General features: G+C 41.0%; 1 protein-coding gene across 6 annotated transcripts in view; it reads right to left on the bottom strand.

The window, feature by feature from the left end:
- LOC148777016 (uncharacterized) overlaps nucleotides 1–23,333 on the bottom strand; it is a 35,851-nt gene that overhangs the window by 2,397 nt on the left and 10,121 nt on the right. The window contains exons 4-5 of one of the 6 annotated variants that reach the window (XR_016037978.1): nucleotides 21,704–21,947; nucleotides 18,764–19,100 (exon numbers count right to left, since the gene is read on the bottom strand). The exons of 4 other annotated variants lie outside the window; for them this stretch is intronic. The gene's annotated coding sequence lies outside the window, so the exon portion shown is untranslated. Of the gene's footprint in view, nucleotides 1–18,763; nucleotides 19,101–21,201; nucleotides 21,948–23,333 lie in introns of those variants that run through there. One more of the 6 variants, XR_016037977.1, reaches the window with a different exon arrangement.

Below are 23,333 nucleotides of genomic sequence, written 5' to 3'. Positions count from 1 at the left end.
GGACTATACAGTCCGTGGAATTCTCCAGGCCAGAATACTGGAGTGGGTAACCTTTCCTTTCTCCAGGGGATCTTCCCAACCCAGCGATTGAACCCAGGTCTCCCGCACTACAGGGGGATGCTTTACCAGCTGAGCCACCAGGGAAGCCCAAGAATACTGGAGTGGGTAGCCTGTCCCTTCCCCAGGGGATAATCCTGCTCCAGGAATCAAACCAGGGTCTCCTGCATTGCAGGAGGATTCTTTACCAGCTGAGCTACCAGGGAAGCCCTAGTTACACTGAGGCACCATGAATAAACAGTAGGGTTTGAAGTATGTATCTTGTATGTAGGTAAGCTGCTGGATGGAAGCACAGAGAGTGCTCAAGTTTTTGGCAGCAAGGAAGGTAAGCTTTCTAGGAAAGGGCACACATAAACGGAGTTTGCAAAGCTAAGAGGTAAGTCAGGCAGAGGGTTGAACAAGCACAGGAAAGACATGTGTACACAGGGAGGAATACATTGCTGGCGCTTTGCAATAGATCAGTACTGTTGGAACAAGAAATAGAAAAGGAAAACAGTGGAACATAGTCCTCAGTGTGATCATACTAATCTAAACTTCCACAGTGTCAGGCTGTTTTCTCTAATAGGAGAGTTACAACATGAAAATCTTCAAGAGGACAGTAGGTTTATTTCACGAATTAAGAGTCAAGTTTGGTGAACATGTTCACATGGCCCAAATAAAACAAAACAAATCCATCAACAGCAAAACTAAAGCAAACCGAGAACTAGTTATGGGGACACCTAATACAAATTCAAATCTCCAAGAAAAAAAAGAACTCTCCAATTGTAAAATGCTGCTGTTTCTGAATTTGTTAAGCAGAGCACCTTTTTACATAGAGGTGAACAATTCTGAATGGTTGATAATGGTTCAGTGAAATTCAAGAGATTCCTCCTTTCCATATTTGAACAATTAAGTGTTGAGAGTATAATTTAACATCATTTATCTCATCTTATTAGATTTATGAAATATGCATCCACAATCATTTGCCAAGTTTAGAAATACATAGAGACCAACAGTATGGCCAAATTGAGGACAGTCTGATTCTTCTCAATGTGCTATTAGGGACAAGAGCCATAAATATGTATGTTGGGTAAAAACTCTTATCTACCCAAGTATCTTTTGAAGTTACCACCCTCCATTTGAATGCTGGTTTTGATGATCCTGAAAAATTAAATTTGCTCCTAAATTTCCGTTCTATCTTTGGACTGTAAGTTCGTCAATAAAGAGAACACATGTCTTTATTCAGCACAAATCTGCAATTACACAGTACCCTATGAATAAATAATACAAGTAATGGCAGCTGGTTTCAAAATGCAACTTTATCCTTTAACTTAATGTAAATCATGTTTTAATTACTGGCTGTGCCCTCAACTTCAGCTGAAAAGAAATGAATAGACACATGGAATCTCATAGTGGGGTTTTATAATAGCCCATGACATTTTAAATAGGCTATTTTGAAGAGCAGTTTTAGGTTTACAGTGATATTGAGTAGCAAGGTATAGACGGCCCACATATGCGGTTGAGAGGTGGAGATACTGAATATCCTCTAAACTGAGAAGGAACTTTGGAGACCAAAAAGCAAAGCAGGCAACGCCAGAAAGTGCAAACTGTGACGTTTATTGTGGGTAATTTACATACAGAGGATCCTGAGACATTCGCCACTGCATTCCTTACAACAAAAGGAGTTACTGGGGCCTTCAAAGGGACCGACCCTGAAAAACAGAACCTGACTACCCAGTGAGACTCACATAAACAGGGGCTGGGGCCAGGGGATTTCCCTCCCCGTGGAGGTCTCATGACTGTTAACCATCTGCATTAGCAAAAGACATTCTTCCAGTTTTCCTACCTGGTGAAGCAAGGGTAAAAGTTGACAGGGAACTCGTTTGGCTTAGGTGCATTCCCTATGAGTAGACAAAAGTTCAGTCATAAGGAAAAGGGGGTGGCTAGGACTGTGTGCCTAACATGGAGCTGACCAATGGAGTCAAGGTGGGTCAGCCACACACGCCTTTACCTCCAAACATGCGCAGCCTCACTGACTATCAACATCCCACAGCGCAGCGGTACATTTGTTAAAGTCAATGAACGTACACTGACCCATCCTTGTCACCCATAGTCTGTAGTTGACATTAGGGTTCACTCTTGGAATTGTCCATTCTATGGTTTATATGTCTAACTGCTTTGACAAATGTACAATGATATCCACCAGTATAATGACGGGATAATATCTACGACTGTAATGTCATACAGGTAGATTCACTGCTCTAAAAATCCTCTGTGTTCTGGCTATTCATGCCCCCTCCCCAGGCAACCACTGTGCTTTTTATGGTATCTACAGGTTTGCCTTTCCCGGAAGTTATATAGTTACAATGATAAAGTATGCAGCCGTTTGCTTCTTTCACTTAATAATATGCTTTAAAGATTCTGCCATATTTTTGCATGGCTTGAAAGCTCATATTTTTAACACTGAATATTTCATTATCTGGGCTTCCCCAGTGGTGCTAGTGGTAAAAAAAAAAAAAAAAAAAACCCACTTGCTAATGCAGGAGACATAAGAGATGAAGGTTCAATTCCTGGGTTGGGAAAGAGCCCTTGGAGGAGGGCATGGCAATCCTCTCTAGTATTCTTGCCTGGAGAATCCCATGGACAGAGGAACGTGGCTGGCTACAGTCCATAGGTCACAAAGAGTCAGACACAACTGAAGCAACTTAGCAGACACACACATTCCATTATCTCCATGTACCACAGTTTATTTATCCAAATGCCTACTGAAGAGCCTTTGGTTGCTTCCAAGTTTTGGCACTCATAAAGCTACTACAAACATGCATAGGCTTTTATGTTTGTGTGTAGGCATGTTTGAAACATTTGGGTAAATACCAAGGAGTACTGTGGCTGGTAAGACTGATGGTGGCTCAGTGGTAAAGAATCTGCCTGCCAAGCAGGAGATGTAGATTCAGCCCCTAGTTTAGGAAGATGCCCTGGAGAAGGAAATGGCAACCCACTCCAGTATTCTTGCCTGGAAAATTCTATGGACAGAGAAGCCTGGTGGGCTATAGTCCATGGGATTTCAAAAGAGTTGGACATGACCTCTTGACTAAAGAATGACAACATAACTATTTCCCAGATATCCTGAAAAATGATATTATGAGTGTGATTTCAGATTAGACGCTGTGACCTAATGTAGAACTTAACGCTCCTGTAATGCATTTTTGCTTCTGTACTTTGCTTGCTGTTCGTAAAACCAAAGTTACTCCATTTTAAGATAAGGTTGTTTTTAAGTAAAGATTCCTAAAATTGTTTTTGAAAAAATTTTAAAAAAATTAAAAAAAAATGACAACAACAAGACCATGATTAGCTTTGTAAGAAGCCTGAAGTGTAAGACTTCCAAGTGGCTGTATTCTCCATTTCATCAGCAAAGAATGAGGTTGTGTTGCCCACACCCTTACCAGCATTTGGAGTTTTGGGTTTTGGCCATCTATTAGGTATGTAGTGGTATCTCACTGTTGTTTTAAATTTCATTTCTCCAGTGACATACAGTATGTTTATTTGCCACCTGTTTATCTCCTGTGATGAGATGTCTGTTCAGGTCTTCGGTCCATTTTAAAATTAGTTTGTTCATTTTCTAATTGCTGGGTTTAAGAGTTCCTGCATATTTTAGATAACAGCCCTTCATCACACGTCTTTTGCAATATTTTCTTCCAGTTCATTCTCTTGACTTTCACAGAGTAGAAATTTTTAGTTTTGATTAAGTCCAGCTTATCGACTGTTTCTTACACTGATCATATCGTTAATGCTGTATCTAAAAAGTCATCATCACATCCAAGGTCATCTCGATTTTCTCATGTGCCACTTTCTAGAAGTTTTATAGTTTCCCAAATTACACGGAGGTCTATTGTCTATTTTAAGTTAACTTTTGTGACGAGCATACAGCAGGTATCCTTGCATGTTGCTGTCTAGCATTTCAGCATTATTTGCTTTGAAATGACTATCTTTTCTGAATGTTGCTGCTTTACTCCTTTATCAGAGATCTGCTGAACACACTTGTGTGGGTACTTTATTTGTCCCCTTGACCTGTCTGTCTATTCTTTTACCAGTGTCACACTGTCTTGATCACTAAAGCTTCATAGTGAGCCTTGAAGTCTGGTGGCTGCACTTCTCCAACTTTGTTCTTCAATCTTGTGTTGGCTGGTCTAGGTTTTTTAATCTTTCCACTATAAATTTTATAACTGGTTTGTCAATATCCTCAAAATACCTTGCTGGGATTTTGATTGGAATTGTGTTGATTCTGTTGAAAGCAGAGAAGAACTGACATCTTGGCAATACTGAGTCTTCCTATCCATAAATACGGGTCATTTCTTCCTTTATTCTTCTGTGATTCCTTTCATCAGAATTTAGTAGTTTTCCTCATATACATTTTGTACATATTTAAATTTATACTTAAGTATTTCTTTTTTTTTTTTGAATGCTAGTATAGTTATTTTTTTTTTTTTCCATTGCAAATTCCAAGTGATCCTTACTAATACCTGTGACATTTTGATAGTGAGAATGTTGCTGTAGTCGTCAGGAATCTCCAGAGGAAAATAAACAATAGAAAGTGTGTATGTTCAGAAATAAAGAGATTTATTTTAAGGAATAGATAGCATGATTGTGGAAGCTGGCAGTTTCTAACTCTGCAGGACAAGCTGCCAGGCTGGAGTCTAGGAAAGAGGAAAGAACTGATATTGCAGCTCAACTGTCGGGTCATCTGGGGGCAGGTATCCCTCTGGGGGAACCTTGGTCTGTTTTTCCTTAAAATCTTCAGTTTACTGGTTAAGTTTCACACTATGGAGGGTAATTTGCTGTACTCATAGTTTATTGATTTAAACGTTGTTGCTATTTTGTGGCATGTCTGACTCTTTGCTATTTTGTGGCATGTCTGACTCTTTGCGGCCCCATGGACTATAGCGCCAGTGGGGGACTGTAGCCACCAGGCTCCTCTGTCCATGATATTTACCAGGCAAGAATACTGGAGTGGATTACCATTTCTTTCTCAAGGGGATCTTCCCAACTATTGCATCTTCTTGCATTGGCAGGCGGATTCTTTACCACTGAGCCACCTGGGATGCCCAATTTAAATGTTACTCTCATCTAAAAATGGGCTTCCCGGGTGGCTCAGTGGTAAAGAATCTGCCTGCCAAGCAGGAGACACAAGAGACAAGGGTTCAATACCTGGGTCAGGAAGATCCCCTGGAGAAGGAGATGGCAACCCATTGTATTCTTGCCTGGAGAATTCCATGGACAGAGGAGCCTGGCGGGCTATAGTCCATGTGGTTGCAAAGAGTCGGACAGAACTAAGCAACTAAACAACCACCACCACCACCACCACCTCATCTAAGGGACATATCACAGCAACATCTAGACTAGTGCTGGGATCAAATATCTGGGTGTTTTGGGCTAATCAACTATAAAATTAAGCATCACAGATGAGCTACTTGAAGGTCTTATTTATGATCTAGCAATATAGTGAGAATTATTCAAACAAATCCTTTTACCCATGAATCAATGATCAATAAGAACAAGCATATTAATGAGAAAATTCAGCTGTTCACCAATTGGCAACTCAACCTCTTTGTTTCTGTACAAAATATCTTTAATTTTCATTCTATATTAATTTGTTTTGCCCATGTAAAAATTCATAAAATGTTCACATATTTTATATGTATATTCACTGTCTGTTACTATTTTCATTCATAGTAACCAAATTTACTAGGCTTACAGCACAAGAATGGTTTTGGCTTTAGATACCAGATACAAGCATGAATCTAGTATAACCAGAACAACAGGAAAAATTCCACCATAGCCATTCTCAATTCTTCCCCATCACTTAACACATTATTTAAGTGATGCATGTCACTTACATCATCCTTTGCTTTTAATACTTAATCTCAAAACATGAACGTCCTTAGAAGAGACAATACTTATGTACTATTAGTCAAATATTCTTTAAGTTGTAATATCCATTTGAAATATTCTCTGACATCTTTTGACTTCCACTTGTCAAACATATCTCAGTTGGAAATAAGCACTTCTTTTGCTCACAGTTCACATTTTAATTGTTTATAAACGGTTATTTCTTTTAGTTATATAGACATAGTTCCTGGTGTTTTATTTCCTCCTGCACACACCTCTGGAATGTTAACATAAACAGACACTCATCCCATACATGTTTTGGCAAGCTCCAGATGCCCTACCTTATTACCTAGTGATATGTTTGGTGTTCTCCGTTTGCTGTGTTTCTGTGCTTAGTGGTGATGGGAGAAGCTATCTACCAGGACGAGAATAACCATGAGGCTCAATATTACTTCAAACTGCTCAGCTATTGAATAGTGGTCACTTCAAAGGCAATTTTGTGTGTCACCACCTAGGGAACTTACTGTTTGGGGTTGCAATGTCCTTAATCTTTTTGTACCTTCTAAAATTCTCTCTTGTATCTGATTCACCCAATTTATCTTTTCTTCTCTTATTATCAGTATTTCCTGAAACTGCCCAATCTAATCACCCACTTAATATCTTCTTTAATGGAACCCACCTTCTTTTTATATTACTTTCCATTCATCACAATAAAAGCAAAAGAGAAATAGTAGTAATAACTTGTTCAAGGCTAAAAAGTCGTTTGTGTAAGTCTATCTCTTTCTGGATATCTATATTCATGCAATTGTTTTTATAGTTAAAATAGTTATCAGTGAGTATGTCTGGAAAATATTGCTTTGAGGTACATATTATAACACAGAGCAGTTCTATGTAAATTGGATTTTATAAAGCAGACACTTCAAATTATTTTTAATTTGTCATTTGAAGATTTTAAAGAAAAATAATATTGAGGTAATTATTAACTGGCAAGCTGCTGCTGCTGCTGCTGCTAAGTTGCTTCAGTCCTGTCCTACTCTGTGTGACCCCATAGATGGCAGCCTGCCAGGCTCCCCCTTCCCTGGGATTCTCCAGGCAAGAACACTGGAGTGGGTTGCTATTTCCTTCTCCAATGCATGAAAGTGAAAAGTGAAAGTGAAGTCACTCAGTCGTGTCCGCCTCTTCTCGACCCCATGGACTGCAGCCTACCAGGCTCCACCGCCCATGGATTTTCCAGGCAAGAGTACTAGAGTAGGTTGCCATTGCCTTCTCCAACTGGCAAGCTGGTGATGAACATATCCTGTAAAATGCATTTTCTTTTCCCGCAAAATGGGGGAATGACTGAAATAAGAGACGCACACACACAATTAGTTGTCAGTACTTCAAATTTCTTTTCAGAAATATCATAAGACTTGTTAATATCAGATTCACCTACTCTGATGGTAACAATTAGGTGAAGTTAAGCAGCAGCTCTTTCATCTCTCTCTAATTTGTGTTTATTCCAGAATTTTAAAATTCATTTACACTTTAACTTCTTGGCCCCTGCAGGTATTTGAGTTGGAGTACTTCAAGTTAATGATTCTTTTAAAAGATATATACTTCATGATTAACCTGTCTAATCTATTGAACTTTAGACAATGCCAGCTTTTTTGTAAAGTAACAAAATAAAGCTCTTATTAACCAAAATTTCGAATGCCAAGTCTACAAATGCCTATCAGAGGAGAAAACTGCTCTGGGAGAATGAATCAATAGATATTCCCTAGAGGGCACCTGTGGGAATAAAGGAAAAATAATGAGTCTAATTAACATATGACCTGTGCCTCATAATATAAATAATTGATCTGTCTTCTACATTACCACTAGGGGCTTCCCAGGTGGCTCATTGGTAAAGAATCTGCCTGCCAATGCAGGAGACACAGGAGACACAAGTTTGATCCCTGGGTCGGAAAGATTCCCTAGAGGAGGAAATGGCAACCCACTCCAAGTATTCTTCCCTGAAAAATCCCATGGACACAAGAGCCTGGCCAGCTACCACAGTCCATAGGGTCACAAAGGGTCAGACACGACTGAGCACACACACACTGCATTACTACTATCATATATCCCTACATTCCACCAGGAAACATTGTGTAAATAGTTATGGATAATGGAGGCACTGCGGTTAACCACATGCTCACAAATACACACCTGATCAAATTGTGATGACTTGTTAGTTACAATTGTGATCCTATCCTTAGAAAAATAAATAAATGTGTTTTAGAATTCTACTGGGAAGATCAAAAATATCTGGGGATTTTATTCCTCCTGTGTGACCCAAATGTAAAACTCTTGACCTTTTGACCGCATGACTTAGAAAGAGATAGGAAGAAGAACGCTGATTGATTTATCCACTCACAAACTTTTTGACAGAATAGTATGTTTACGGGGAATTCTCTGACGTGAGTGGACGATGACTATAACATTTATGATGTATAGAATTCCTGGGGAAACACCTAGAACCTATGAAAAGTTTAAATGTGTGTCCTTGATATCAGAGATACCTGTCATAGGTCTGCGATGGTGAGCAGAGATATTTGGGCAGTGGATTTGTCCACGGGTGTTGCGATCCCTTTGAAGGTGAAGTCACTTACAGGAAGCATTAAAACTAGTCATATAGCTCTCTGACAACAACTGGTAGAACAAGCATAAAAAGACAGGTCAAACTGCCAGGACAACTAGTGTTCAGTTCAGTTCAGTTCAGTCGCTCAGTCATGTCCAACTCTCCGCGACCCCATGAATCACAGCACGCCAGGCCTCCCTGTCCATCACCAACTCCCAGAGTTCACTCAAATTCATGTCCACAGAGTTGGTGATGCCAGCCAGCCATCTCATTCTCTGTCGTCCCCTTCTCCTCCCGCCCCCAACCTTTCCCAGCATCAGAGTCTTTTCCAGTGAGTCAACTCGTCGCATGAGGTGGCCAAAGTATTGCAGTTTCAGCTTCAACATCAGTCCTTCCAATGAACACCCAGGACTGATCTCCTTCAGAATGGACTGGTTGGATCTCCTTGCAGTCCAAGGGACTCTCAAGAGTCTTCTCCAACACCACAGTTCGAAAGCATCAATTCTTCGACACTCGGCTTTTTTCACAGTCCAACTCTCACATCCATACATGACCACGGGAAAAACCATAGCCTTGACTAGACGGACCTTGGTTGGCAAAGTAATGTCTCTGCTTTTTAATATACTATCAAGGTTGGTCATAACTTTCCTTCCATGGAGCAAGTGTCTTTTAATTTCATGGCTGCAATCAGCATCTGCAGTGATTTTGGAGCCCAAAAAAATAAAGTCTGACACTGTTTCCACTGTTTCCCCATCTATTTCCCATGAAGTGATGGGACCAGATGCCATGATCTTTGTTTTCTGAATGTTGAGCTTCAAGCCAACCTTTTCACTCTCCTCTTTCACTTTCATCAACTATCCACTTAATCCTGTGATAGTTATTCACAACTTACAATTAAGGTATTCATTAAAGAAATGGCTAGAATCCTACACGAGACCTTGGAAACCATACACTATCACATGTACTAATACACCCTCACTTTACAAATTTAAAAAATGACTATTACATGTACTAAAACATCTTCATTTTACAGATTGTAAAATGAATCAAACTGTTATCAAGTGATTTGCAGATGGTATTCATTCATTTATTCATTAGCCAACATATTTATTGGATAATTTCATATTGTGATTAGTGTGTGAAGGAGTCCCCAGGGCAATGGAACTGAGGGTAATAAAGGACTTTTTCTTTGAATAAGATGGTCAGACAGGGGCTTTCTGAGGACATGATGGTTAAACTGAACTTGCCGAATGAGAGGGATATAGGAATCCACAGAACTCAGTTAGAGAATTATAGGCTAAGAGAACAGCAAATACAATGGCCAGGAAGTAGAAAATGGCTAGGCAGATATGTCATAAATAACGAATACAACGGCAGCCATTATTTGAAAAAGAAGATAAAGTGTTAGTTGCTCAATCATGTCTGACTCTTTGCGTCCCCATGGACCGTCGCCCACCTCTGTCCAGGGAATCCCCAGGTAAGAATACTGGAGTGGGTAGCCATTCTCTTCTCCAGGGGATCGTCCCAACCCACGGATCAAACCTGGGTCTCCTGCATTGCTGGCAGTCTGAGCCACCAGGGAAGCCCCTAAAGGCAAGGGAAGTCAGGTCATCCAGAAGTCATTATACAGTGCGCAATAAATTAAATGAAGAGATCGTACAAGCAGGTCTTTGAGGAAAACAAGTTTCTGAGATATATATATCTCAAAGTCTGTGAAAGCCAACTTATTTAGGACATGTAGTATTATTTTTAGGCAATCCTACTTGTCTATTTGAGGCTTTAGCTCATGCATTTAAGGAGAGACATGTCTGTATGGTTATATGACTACATCCTACTTCAGTTGAGCTCAGTTATACAGGTTTCAAACACAGAATATATATACTTGCGTTCAACCAGGGTTGAGGTTTTGCCAGACAAGAATGGCAAAGGGAGAGAGTTGACAGTGATTAACAAGGGTTGAAAGGACCACCAAACCTAACATGGGAAAAAGGGGAATCAAAGCAGAATGGTACCACACAATACTGTCAATCAACTATACTTCCAAACATTTTTAGAAAGGGGTACAGATGTGTAAAGTCTATAACTCAAGAGGATGAAATTTCAAGACAGTGGTCCATCTAGTCAAGGCTATGGTTTTTCCAGTGGTCATGTATGGATGTGAGAGTTGGACTATAAAGAAAGCTGAGCGCAGAAGAATTGATGCTTTTGAACTGTGGTGTTGGAGAAGACTCTGGAGAGTCCCTTGGACTGCAAGGAGATCCTACCAGTCCATTCTAAAGGAGATCAGTCCTGGGTGTTCATTGGAAGGACTGATGTTGAAGCTGAAACTCCAATACTTTGGCCACCTGATGCGAAGAACTGACTCATTGGAAAAGACCCTGATGCTGGGAAAGATTGAAGGCACGAGGAGAAGGGGACGACAGAGGAAAAGATGGTTGGATGGCATCACCGACTCAATGGCCATGGGTTTGGGTAAACTCCAGGAGCTGGTGATGGACAGGGAGGTCTGGCGTGCTGCAGTCCATGGGGTTGCAGAGATTCAGACACGACTGAGTGACTGAACTGAACTGAAATAATTTTAAAGGGCTACAGGAGAAAGCTCAAAAGGTGAGAGCCAGTACTCAAAAAGTGAGATACTAAAATTTTCAGGGGAAAATAACCTAATGGCATTGTAAGATACAGAATATCTATGGGAATGGGAGACTAAATTGAGGCGAAACCAAATTTTGCTAGAGATGAGAAAAAACACAAGGACTAGGGTTTCAGGCGGATCATTTAGATGATTATTTGAAGTCACCAAGGAGGACAAGAGGAGTAAGTATGGACTGTGTGAGTTGAGCAGGCCTTTAATTTCCGGGAGTGAGTAGGCGTTCTGTTTCGTTCAGTTCAGTCCAGTCGCTCAGTCGTGTCTGAGTCTTTGCGACCCCATGGACTGCAGCACGCCAGGCCTTACTGTCCATCACCAACTCCCGGAGTTTACTCAGACTCGTGTCTATTGAATTCGTGTTCTGCAGATGACAGCATCAGAGTTGGTAGAGAAGGATACTACTGATGGCATAAGCATCAAAGGATACGAACAGATGTTTTGTATGTGCAATGGGGAACCTAAAAGGGTGTTTCTCCCATTGCAGTCCATGATTTATATGACATGTCAAAGAAGAACAGCTTTCATTTGTGAGCACTTGTTGGAGAAAGAGACCGAAAGTGTTCATTAAGTGATGAGAACACTAGTTACTTAATCTTAAATAATTATAACCAAAAGACAAAGTAATCATTTTTTAGCAACCTTGGATGGTAGTCAGCTCGTCGCATGAGGTGGGCTGGGAAGGGTTGGGGATGGGAGGAGAAGGGGACGACCGAGGATGAGATGGCTGGATGGCATCACCAACTCTGTGGACTTGAGTCTGAGTGAACTCCAGGAGTTGGTGATGGACAGGGAGGCCTGGCAGTGCTGTGATTCATGGGGTCGTGGAGAGTCGGACGCGACTGAGCGACTGAACTGAACTGAACTGAACTGGATTGTAGTTGTTGCCATATTTAAGATCTTTCTTATTTGTATTAGTGTGAATTTTAAATTGCTTTATTATTTTTGTTTGTGTGTGTGTTAGTCACTCAGTTGTGTCCCACTCTTTGTGACCCATGGACTGTAGCCTGCCAGGGCCCAGGCTCCTCTGTCCATGGAATTTTCCAGGCAAGAATACTGGAGTAGTTTGACATTACCTTCTCCAGGGGATCTTCCCAACACAGGGACTGAACCCAGGTTTCCCACATTGCAGGTAGATTCTTTACCAACTGAGGCACCTGGGAAGTCTTGTTCTTCACTCTTATATGATATATCACCTAAAATGGGTTCACATTTGCTGTCACAAGAGTTCATTTTGATTATTCCCTAATTCAGCATATGAATTTTATTAGTAAGCTTTGTTAATAACAAGTGACCCCACCCAAATCACAGTGGCTCACGACAACATATATTTAGGTCTTGCTCATGGTGGATGTCTTTGGCCTGGCTCAAGTTCTGTGGTTCTGATCCACAAGTTTTCTCATTCTAGATTCCAGCCTCAGGGAGCTGGCCTTATTTGGGACATTCAGAAAGGCATCTGGCAGGAACACTTGATGTCTCCTAAGCTTCCCCTCAGATATTTCTGTATGCTATATTCTTTCGCATTCCTTTAGCTATAGCTTGTACTGTAGCCAAGACCCAAATCGATGAGTTAGTACTGTAGGGGCCTACCTGCATGCTATGTGTCCATAATGAGGATGGGTAAATCCCTTACTAGGAAGAAAGTGAAAATTTAGCAGAAAAATAAAATCTACCATCGGTAGATCTAGTACCTGACTCAAAATATAAGATTTAATAATAAATCATTAAGAGATGAATACTCAGGAGATAAATCCATACTGGGCAGGTAGAGTTGCATCTGTCATGGATAGAGATTCAAACTTTCAAAGTCTGTAGAGTCTGAAGGGATACGAGATTTAAAGACAGAATAAATGTTAGCAATATTTTTTTTTATATAAAAATCACAGAAAATAAAAACAGGTGAAGCAACGGGAATATTACTGTTAGGAAAGAAGGGTTTGTCAGTCCATACCTTAAATCCTTCACAAAGTGGCAACTCTTCTATGGTAAATTATTCATGATCCAGCATCTAGCCACCAAATTTAGTGACTCTGACATATTAATTTTGTCATCACTACACAAAAGCTCTATGTGTAAAAGAGCAAAGTCGTTTTTTTTTTTTTTCGTCTCAGCATAGGGATGTGGGCTAATGTATTTGAAGGCTGATGGCCAAAGCTCTCTTTTCATAAGTCTATTCCTTGGCTGACAAAACTTTTATCTTCAAATTTCTTCTATGTAGTATTTCTGGTTTAATCTTGACCCTTTCTGATTGGCACATTTCTTATTTAGCAGGCTTATCCCATTTAAGTTACATTTATGAATTCACAGCTATGTAGCTATCCTGTAATTCTAGAGAATTCACACAATATACACGTCTTCCTGAATCTGAAACTTGGAGAGTTTTCCCTTAACTATATTAACTCATTAAATTAATAACATTTATATATAGTAATGGGCTTCCCTTGTGGCCCAGCTGGTAAAGAATTTGCCTGCAATGCAGGAGACCTGGGTTCAATCCTTGGGTTGGGAAGATCCTCTGGAGAGGGGAATGGCTATCCACTTCAGTATTCTGGGCCTGAGAATTCCATGGAGAATTCCAATGGGTCCTAAACAGTCAGGCACGACTGAGAGACTTTCACCTCACTTCAAATATAATAATATAAATTAATATGTTTGTATCTTTTGAAGATAGACTTCAAAACTCTCGAACATCAAACCAGCAACCCTAAATAATTATCTGATCAAAGCAGAAAGACTTACTTAAAGGAGCAATTAGATATGAGAATTGAGGTGTTCATAAAAGCGTAACAATGAGTTAGCTATTCACTCTCATGGTCCATTGAGGACTTTGGCAAGGGTCATTTTTATTTCATTATCAGTAAATCAATAAATATATCAAAATACTTGACATTTGGTGAAATGTACTATTATGGAAAAGACTCTGATGCTGGGAAAGTTTGGGGGCGGTAGGAGAAGGGGACGACAGAGAATGAGATGGCTGGATGGCATCACTGACTCGATGGACATGAGTTTGAGTGAACTCCGGGAGTTGGTAATGGACAGGGAGGCCTGGCGTGCTGTGATTCATGGGGTCACGGAGAGTCGGACACGACTGAGCGACTGAACTGACTGACTGACTGACTATTATGAAGGGTACAATTTGATGAAATTGGTAAAGTCTACAAGCAATAACTGGCACTCTAATCAGCGCAAAGAACATTTCCATCATCCTGGAAATGTCCTTTGTTCCCCTTCCAGTCAATCTCCATCTACCATACACTGTAAATCTTTATTTATCTCACTAAACATTTGTTCATCTTGTTCTTGAGCTCCCTAGGGATGGGCTTACGCAGTAATATTCTTTCCTAGCTTGGTCTTGAGAGTTTTCAACTTTGTGTTACAGCAAACTGTATTCTGTTTGGCTTCTAATTCCTTACACTTGAATTCAGAAAGTGGCATGCACTCAGCAACTAATGCGAACATGAGGCTCACCTCAAGCATTTCCCTTCTCTTAGGGGTCACAGATGTGTTAGCTCTTTTCCTCCGAGAAGCAGAAGCTAAGACAGGATTAGACATGCAAAACATGTACTGGAGGACAGGACCGTGAGGAATACCAGGAGGCAGGGGCACCATCAGACTGTTATGCAAGGCTTACCCCTTGAAGAAAGAGGGGAGGAAGAAGGGCTGTGTCAGAAAATAAATGTCAGCCTTCAGTACAAGTCTGTGAGAGTTTCAGTCATGCCTGTGGAGAATCCTGAAGACAGAGTAGCCCATTGGAAGGCACTGGTGTTTCTGCCATAATCATTTGTTGGCTGGGATCAGCTCATAGGAAGTGGGGTCCTGGCAGGACTGTGGCAGGGGAACTGTGGCAGTGGTTGGTTGAACAAACAGCGTCTGTTATTGCTGTTGGTCATAGGGCCATACCCGGTACTCATTGTCGCCTCCCCATTTCACCCTCGGCAGGCACCTTTGAAAGTCTCGGCGGCTTACCTAGTGGTTTCGTTCAGACCTCCATTCATGATGGTTCTAACCTCTTGGTGATCGTCAGCTTCCCAGGAGAGGTTTCCTGCTTGTGTCTCTTCACAATGACTTCAGAGGAAAGTTGCAACAGGAGCGTCCAAGTGGGTCACTCACATTCCATGTTGACGCCTCTCTGCCCCCATCACACCTGCAAAGGTATACTCTTCCCCAAGGCCGCTTTCACAGATCACCACCTGTATGAATATGAGGGGTTGGGCCACGTCTCACGTCAATGTCACACCTTCTGTTCAGGATTGCATTTCCTCGGCTTGTTGGGTAACGACGGAGCCAGTCCCAAGTCTCAGTCTTAGCGAGTGTTTGGGAGAGGCTCATACCAGTAGTATTAACATTATTCCACGCTGTCAGAAGGGAAACTCTGAGAGGTGACACCTGTGACAGGCATACCTGTTTCACTACTCATGGCAGCTGCACCCACACTGCTTCTGCTGGCTAGATGCTACCTTTGACCTCTGTATTTTCAAGATTACATCATCCTTCTTATCCGCAGAGAACACGGTTCGGTTCTATGACAGTATTTTACTGCCCTGAGTCCTGCCAACAGACAATAGCTGTCCTTGAGCTTCTCAAGGACAATGGTGTCTGGCACCAGAGTTTCACTGTTGCTTTTGTAACTGAGGGGTATCCCAGGCTCTCCCTCAGGACATGATTAACTGGTGGGTTTCCAGGCCATATATAATCCAGTAGCTTGGCCATTTTTATTAATTTTTAAAATTCCCTTTTGCCTACATCTGCCATGGCTGTTTTGGCTTTTCCACTCTACTTATTATGGGCTTTCACTGTCTCCAAGCTTCCAAGAACTATCTTAACATTGATTCGACACTGTTTTTTGAGATCTTCTCAAGCTGCCAAACCCTTTATCGCAGGACAGTTCTCCCCTTCTTAATGAATTAAGGAACTGTTATCCAGTCTCATGTTCTACTGTTTTTGATACAGGACCATCAGGATGCAGTCTCAGTAAGATTCTCCCATCTCCTTTCAGTGTACACCAAGTCCTGCAGACTCACTAGGAGTCTGCTGGGAGATGCCCTGGGGGTCCTAATTCCTTGTCTCCCTTCACCTGCCCAGCACTCCCCCAGCTTGGAAGCTAAAAGGGGAACTAACAGCCAGGTGCTGAGGGGTGTTCATGTTTCCTTGTGGGATGGTGATCACTCAGTAATTTCTAAGCAGTGGAGGTATGCAGGCCCTTATTAGGAAGGAGCAGGCCTCTTCTTCAAGTCAAGATGATTTAAGGGATCTGGAGTTAATATAAAGAGTTCATCAACCCAAATGTCCCCAACTCGAGCCTCAGGATCTCAGTCTTTCCAACCAGGGATCTATCACTGGCATAACCTTTGCAGTAAAGACTCACAATTCCACCTTCTCTGGAAGGCTCTCTGCTATTATTGTAATTAATTCCAGGGAAGAATACTCAGTTTTTTTCCCTGTCTCTAGCTGCAGAAGATAAGAGTCCCTTTATAAGCTGCCAAGGAGGCCCTCTGAATTTCATACTTCACCTTATATTGGTGATTAATCCCCCACGGCCTTTTATTGGTTTTCTCAGATGCATCAAAGTCATGCAATAAAAGACACCTGGCGTGATTTCCTTCTAACTAATACTTTCCACAGCCATGCAAAAGCCTGAGATACTGTACCTGTGAGTGTATACCAAACCAATTCACCACAGGTGAGGGTTTTAACAAATGCACTGCTACAACTGTAGGACTGTGCCTACTACCAGTGATGGAGTCTTCCTTGCCAGTTTGCTACCAGAGCATCCAGCTTCAACAACTCATATTAAGCACTATTAACCTGGACCACTGCTGACACATTGTTTTAAGTCAGAACTCTGTGTGTGTGACCCCATAGACTATACAGTCCATGGAATTCTCCAGGCCAGAATACTGGAGCAGGCAGCTTTTCCCTTCTCCAGGGGATCTTCCCAACTCAGGGATCAAACCCAGGTCTCTGGCATTGCAGGCAGATTCCTTACCAGCTGAGCCACAAGGGAAGCCCTAAGTCAGAACTCTGGAAAACAGACCATGAATGGGAGATTTTCAAGTGGAAAGTGTTGGGGGGAAAAAAAAGTTGTCTTGGGCAGTGCTCTCAATACCAATATTTAGAAATAAACACTCTAGAACTGGACAAAGAGAGAAACTGAACTTCAGTGAGTTCAGTTCAGTTCAGTTCAGTCGCTCAGTCGTGTCTGACTCTCCGCGACCCCATGAATCACAGCACGCCAGGCCTCCCTGTCCATCACCAACTCCCGGAGTACACTCAAACTCATGTCCACAGAGTCGGTGATGCCATCCAGCCATCTCATTCTCCGTCATCCCCTTCTCCTCCCGCCCCCAACCTTTCCCAGCATCAGAGTCTTTTCCAGTAAGTCAACTCGTCGCATGAGGTGGCCAAAGTATTGCAGTTTCAGCTTCAGTATCAGTCCCTCCAATGAACATCCAGGATTGATCTCCCTTAGAATGGACTGGTTGGATCTCCTTGCAGTCCAAGGGACTCTCAAGAGTCTTCTCCAGCACCACAGTTCAAAAGCATCGATTCTTCGGCGATCAGCTTTCTTTGCAGTCCAACTCTCACATCCATACATGACCACGGGAAAAACCATAGCCTTGACTAGACGGACCTTGGTTTCATAGGAAGCACTAGAATTGGGGTGGCTGTTTAGAGTGGCCTTGCCTTGAGACCATTTGGGGATGGGCACCAACCTGAGTTTAGATGCTTCCTTGAGCTGAAGGAAATTTCTGGAGAGGGACACAGCTGCTGGCAAAAAGTGCGGGAATGAGGGTCTCAAGTTTTGCAGGGGGAGTCTGGGTGGCACACTGTATTATCTACTATAGAAAGTGATTGAGAATGGCATTGTACTGTTTGGCCACTCCTTGATTTTGCATTCATAAGAATTTTAGGACCTTTACTCCTTCCTGTTTTTCCTGTAGTTTGAGGGTATGAAGTTGATTCAAGTTTCACTAGGTTTATTCTGTACTGTCATAAACGTTGACTCACACGACAGCTATTTTAACTTACAAATGTTGGAGTTTCACTACTTTTTTCCAAGAAAAACAATATATTCCTTTCAAGAAACTCAGGATTTTATAGTAAAAAAGGCAGATTGTGTCTGACACTTCTTACAATGGCTAACTTCAGCAAGCCCAGTATCTCTGGTAGGCTTTAGAAAAATGGACTGTTTAATTAATTCTTGGAGGTTTAAAGGAAAATAAAAAGAAGTGAAGAAAAAAGAAATACCACCTGTAGTTTGAAGTGGATTTTCTTCATCTTGCTGTGTGAAGCAGCCAATTGTTAATTTTGGAAATGCTTTGCAATGTTTAATTTTCAGATCACCCTAATGACACTGAGATTTACTAACTGAAAGAATCAAAGCAAGAGACCCTGATGTAAGTGACAAGCACCTCTGTTCTCCCTCCTGTTTGCAGTGGGATAACGGAGCTCAGGTCCACTGATCCAGACAGCAGTGTATAGGAGCATCCCATGGCTCATAGCTCAAAATCCCAAAGATGATATGTGCAGAATCACACTCTAATATGATATTAAAAGCCCGATGGTAAGGCAATGTGTAACATTATGGTTTGAAGAAAGAGGATACATTTTGTGCGAGTTGCACATTCAAACATACTGAATGCTCAATGTGGCATTTATTTGGATGGGCAATGAAAGAGTCATATAAATGTTCATGAGTTATCACACGGCTGCACATAACGTTCACCAACACTTCCCTAAATGTTTTCATATTGTGGGAGATAGCTTCATCCAGAAAGCCTGAAAGTGTGCATTTGAATGGATGATTAATGAAAACGGATCTCGTTGATATTTATTGCAGCATCATCTAGCCACTGTAACGATTACTTTGTATTGTTTCCAAACATCGAAATAAAGCTGTGGTAGGAGAACGGTAAGAATAGTCTGCATGTCATCCTGAAAAATGAAGGAATAGAATGACAAATGAATTCGGAGCCATTGTATGATATGTTCAGAGAGTAAAGAGAATGTTTGAATGAGGTTAGAACCATGTGATTGTGGAGGTGGCTCAGTAACCCTTGACTCCCTGGGGGAGTGCTGTGTATGGCAGACACGAGACACCGGGGCCTGTTCTCTGTCCCTCGTTTCAGACAGTGTGACTGCAGAGTGGGACTAAATGTCCCTAATCACCGGAGAGGGCACTTATTTTTGAGGGTGGAGGATAAGAATCAAGGGAGCACAGGGATTTTACATATTCTAAGTATCCTGGGAGAAAAAGAAAATAAGGTAGCCAGGGAAAATTCCTCACAAATCAGTCAGGAACACATTCATTTTTTGGCTCCTGCCTTAAGACTGATAAGGGAGATTCAAAAAACAAACGAACAAAAAGATCAATCTGATTGCTATGGATTGGGAGGCAGAATTGTCATTGTTGTTTAGTTGCCATGCTGTGTCCAACTCTTTTGTGACTCCATGGACTGTGGCCCACCAGGCTTCTCTGTCCATGGGATTTCCTGGGCACGAATACTGGAATGGACTGCCATTTCCTTCTCTAGGGTATCTTTCTGACCCAGGGATCAAACTCGGGTCTCCTGTATTGGCAGGAGGCTTCTTTATCATCTGAGCCAGAGGGAAGCAGTAGGCAGAATAGGAACTCCTTTAACAAAGTTTAATTATTTAATCCTCGCTCTGTATAATATGGCTTTCTCTTTAGCAGTGTTTACACCAAACGCTAAGGCTAAAAATGTCTCTTAGCCCTTGTGTGACTTAAACTGCTAATTAATTATCACACACAGTAACTGTAGGGTTTTCACATGTGACTCAGTACCTGCAGTCATTAGAGCTCACAAGGCTTCCCAGTTCTTCTGTGCCACAGGCAAGTAAGGCTCTGAGACAGTAGGGACTCGATTAAGGTTCAACAACAGAATTCGACAAATACGCCATTTTTTCCTTTATCTCAACTTCGCAACTATTTCCCATTCTAATATATTTTCTTTAATCCACACCTTCTCCTCCTCACAATCCCTCTTGTCATTTCATCCTATAAGATGTCTTTGTTAACTTATCAAACGTTTTTTTTACTGTACATTGTCTATTTCTCAGTATTTTAATAAGCCTAAGGGATTAACATTAAATGTTATTGTGATGGCTGCTTTTATGTGTCAACTTGGAGGGTTTTGGATGATAACCTGAGTGGGCCTCTTCAGATTAGTTGCAGACCTGAATGAAGCTTTAGCAGACCACCTTTGGACTTCACTTGCACCGCTGGCTTAACTGTGTCTTGAGCCGGCTAGTCCACACTGCAGAGTTTTGACTCACCAGCCTCCGTAATTGTGTGTGCCAATTCCTTATAGGTAATTAACCTCTGTCTCTCTCTAAACCTATCTCATTGGTTTTGTTTTTCTGGAAAACCCTGGACTAATACAGGTATCATATGAAACTTGGACATTCAAAGTTAGGTAAAAGTATACTTCAGAAATTTAACTGTGATTACAATGTTACCTTCTCTCTCTGAGTATAACTAGACTCTTAAATACTGTCTGCTTGGATAGCAGAGCTTGCTTAATGGAGAGATTACATCACTAATTGCATAGCCAGGGCAGGTTCATGACTGTACGCTAGTGATCTCTCTCAAGAAACTGACAATAAAAGCAGTTTATTGAATATCTGAAATCCTCAAAACCAGTAATAGCAAATGGAAAAGGAAGAAAGAGGGAATTACATAGAGAAAGAGCTCTGGAAATCTGCAGACGTGTCTCTCTTGAGACAGCAAAGAAAAAAATTCGGAGGAAAAATAATTGCCAGGTACTCGTAAGGAAAACAGGTACTCTTGCCATAAACGCCACCCCTAGTACAGCCTCATACAACTGGGAAGGAATCCCCAACTCCCACCTCCCACCTTCACTGAGATTTGTGTCCATGAAACCTACAAGATCACAGCGAACAAGGGAACAGTTATTAATGAAGGCAAAGGCACTCCCATTCGAGCGTCTTTCCCACCCTACCCAGGGCTCAACATAGAGGGAAAGGGTAAGATGGCCCGTCTCCCCGTCTTTTCCTGAAAGGGGTCCATCTGCACACTTTGAAAGCACCATCCAAGAGCTGGGCTTCTCCGATTCAGCACACCTCTGTTTCTATCCTATCTCTCTTTATCTGTATATCTTATGTTTCCTATTTCTATCTTCAGATGTCAGAGCTTTTGTGATGTTTAATTCCCATTTACATATATGTTCCACAGTGATTTTTAAATGGAATTTGGAAGATAGAGAATGAAATACTATTAATAACCTTCCTCAAAATTGAGAGACATACTTTACTATGTTTTGATAGTTGTTTTATTGGCCTCATCATTGTCTTAAATTTAATGGTTATGGTGCAATATTCAACCTTATACTAAGAACTGTTCTCAAGTATAATTAATAAAATCAGGTTTATTCAATAGACCGTTTCTTTTAGGTTTCTTCCCATTTTCCCATAGAATGTTGGAAAGGTAATTTGTATGCTTTGGCTGAATATCATTATTGTTGCAACTTTACCTTTATATAGTTTAATACACTTACTTCATAAGTTGTATTGCATTTATATTTTAATATGAGGTTCTAATTTTCACTGGGCTTCCCTGGTGGCCCAGTGGTTAAGAACCCGTCTTTCAGTGCATGAGATGTGGGTTCGATTGCCAAGAAGATCCTCTGGAGAAGGAAATGGCAACCCGCTCCAGTATTCTTGCCTGGGAAATCCCATGGACAGAGGAGCCTGGTGGCTACAGTCCATGGTTTCTCAAAAGAGTTGGACAGGACTCAGCAACTAAAAAACAACAATTTTCACTAGATTAAATGAGTCAAGAACTCTTTCCTGAAAGATTTAGCTACTTATATATTAATTTTTGCCCTGATTTTACCAACCCTGTGCTTTCTTTAAAATTTCATGGTATCTAACTGGTAACTATTAAGTGACCTCAGACCCTAGTATGGAAGACATCTTCTGAATCAAGTTCTAGCATTTTGTCTGAGCTATAACAATGCAAATTATACCACTGTACTAGAGCCCTGAGATGTACTAAAAAAGTAAGAGGCATAACACTCATTGTGGCAGGTGGTGCATTTCCTTTGCAACGACAAAGCTTATTCCTATACAAAATGAGTCCACTGTAAAAGAACTTTAAAAATTTCTATCTAGTGCATTCAGTTCAGTTCAGTCGCTCAGTCATGTCCGACTCTCCGCGACCCCATGAATCACAGCACGCCAGGCCTCCCTGTCCACCACCAACTCCCGGAGTTCACTCAAACTCATGTCCACAGAGTCGGTGATGCCATCCAGCCATCTCATTCTTGGTCGTCCCCTTCTCCTCCCGCCCCCAACCTTTCCCAGCATCAGAGTCTTTTCCAGTGAGTCAACTCGTCACATGAGGTGGCCAAAGTATTGCAGTTTCAGCTTTAGCATCATTACCAAGTCTTTAATTTCCCCCAGTTAATGCACCTTCAATAGCAATACACAGTTCAAAGAAGCTACTAGAATTAAATATTTAAATGATACTGTGCATTTTTATTAAAGGAAGTATTTAAATAAAGCAAAAGTAACTTTATATCTAACAAGCCTCAATTATGTGACTAAAGATTGAAGCAGCATATATTCTCTCTCAGGGAACTCAATAGCAATTGCTGAATTATTTTAATAATGAAAAATTGGATTCAACAAAATTTAAACAATACCAGTAATCATGTATTTTAGCGGTTCAACAGTTTAGTGTTAATTACCTTCAAAGATATATTCTGCCTCAAAGCCTCCTTGCATGCTTAGGAACATATTGAAGAATTATAAATGTGTCGTGTAAAATATGTTGTCACATATTCTGCAGTAACTGGCTTTTAGAAAAACCTGCCCAAGGCTTAAGGAAAAATGAAAGCGTTTAAAGTGTTATTTGTCTACATCAAAAGCAGTGGTTCATCAGTGAAATGAATTATGGTAACTTTGTGAAATATAGAAATAAAGATGCATCTGTGTAAAAGAAAAACGTGCAATCAGTAGAACAGTATAAGCAAATCTGAAGTTATTAGAATGATCATGATATATTAAACAAAATACAGTTGATATAAAACAACATGTATCTTATGTTAAAAATAGCATGGGTAAATGTTGTATGCATGCATGTATGTACATAAACTGTGTGTAGAAACTGAGAAAAGATTGCTA

This window comes from Moschus berezovskii, chromosome 8 (assembly GCF_049115385.1).
Source record: "Moschus berezovskii isolate FMDL1 chromosome 8, NW_MosBer_1.0, whole genome shotgun sequence".
Classification (NCBI taxonomy): Eukaryota; Metazoa; Chordata; class Mammalia; order Artiodactyla; family Moschidae; genus Moschus; species Moschus berezovskii.
Note: the sequence above shows the minus strand (reverse complement) of the source record. Positions and strands in the feature narration are given on the sequence as shown.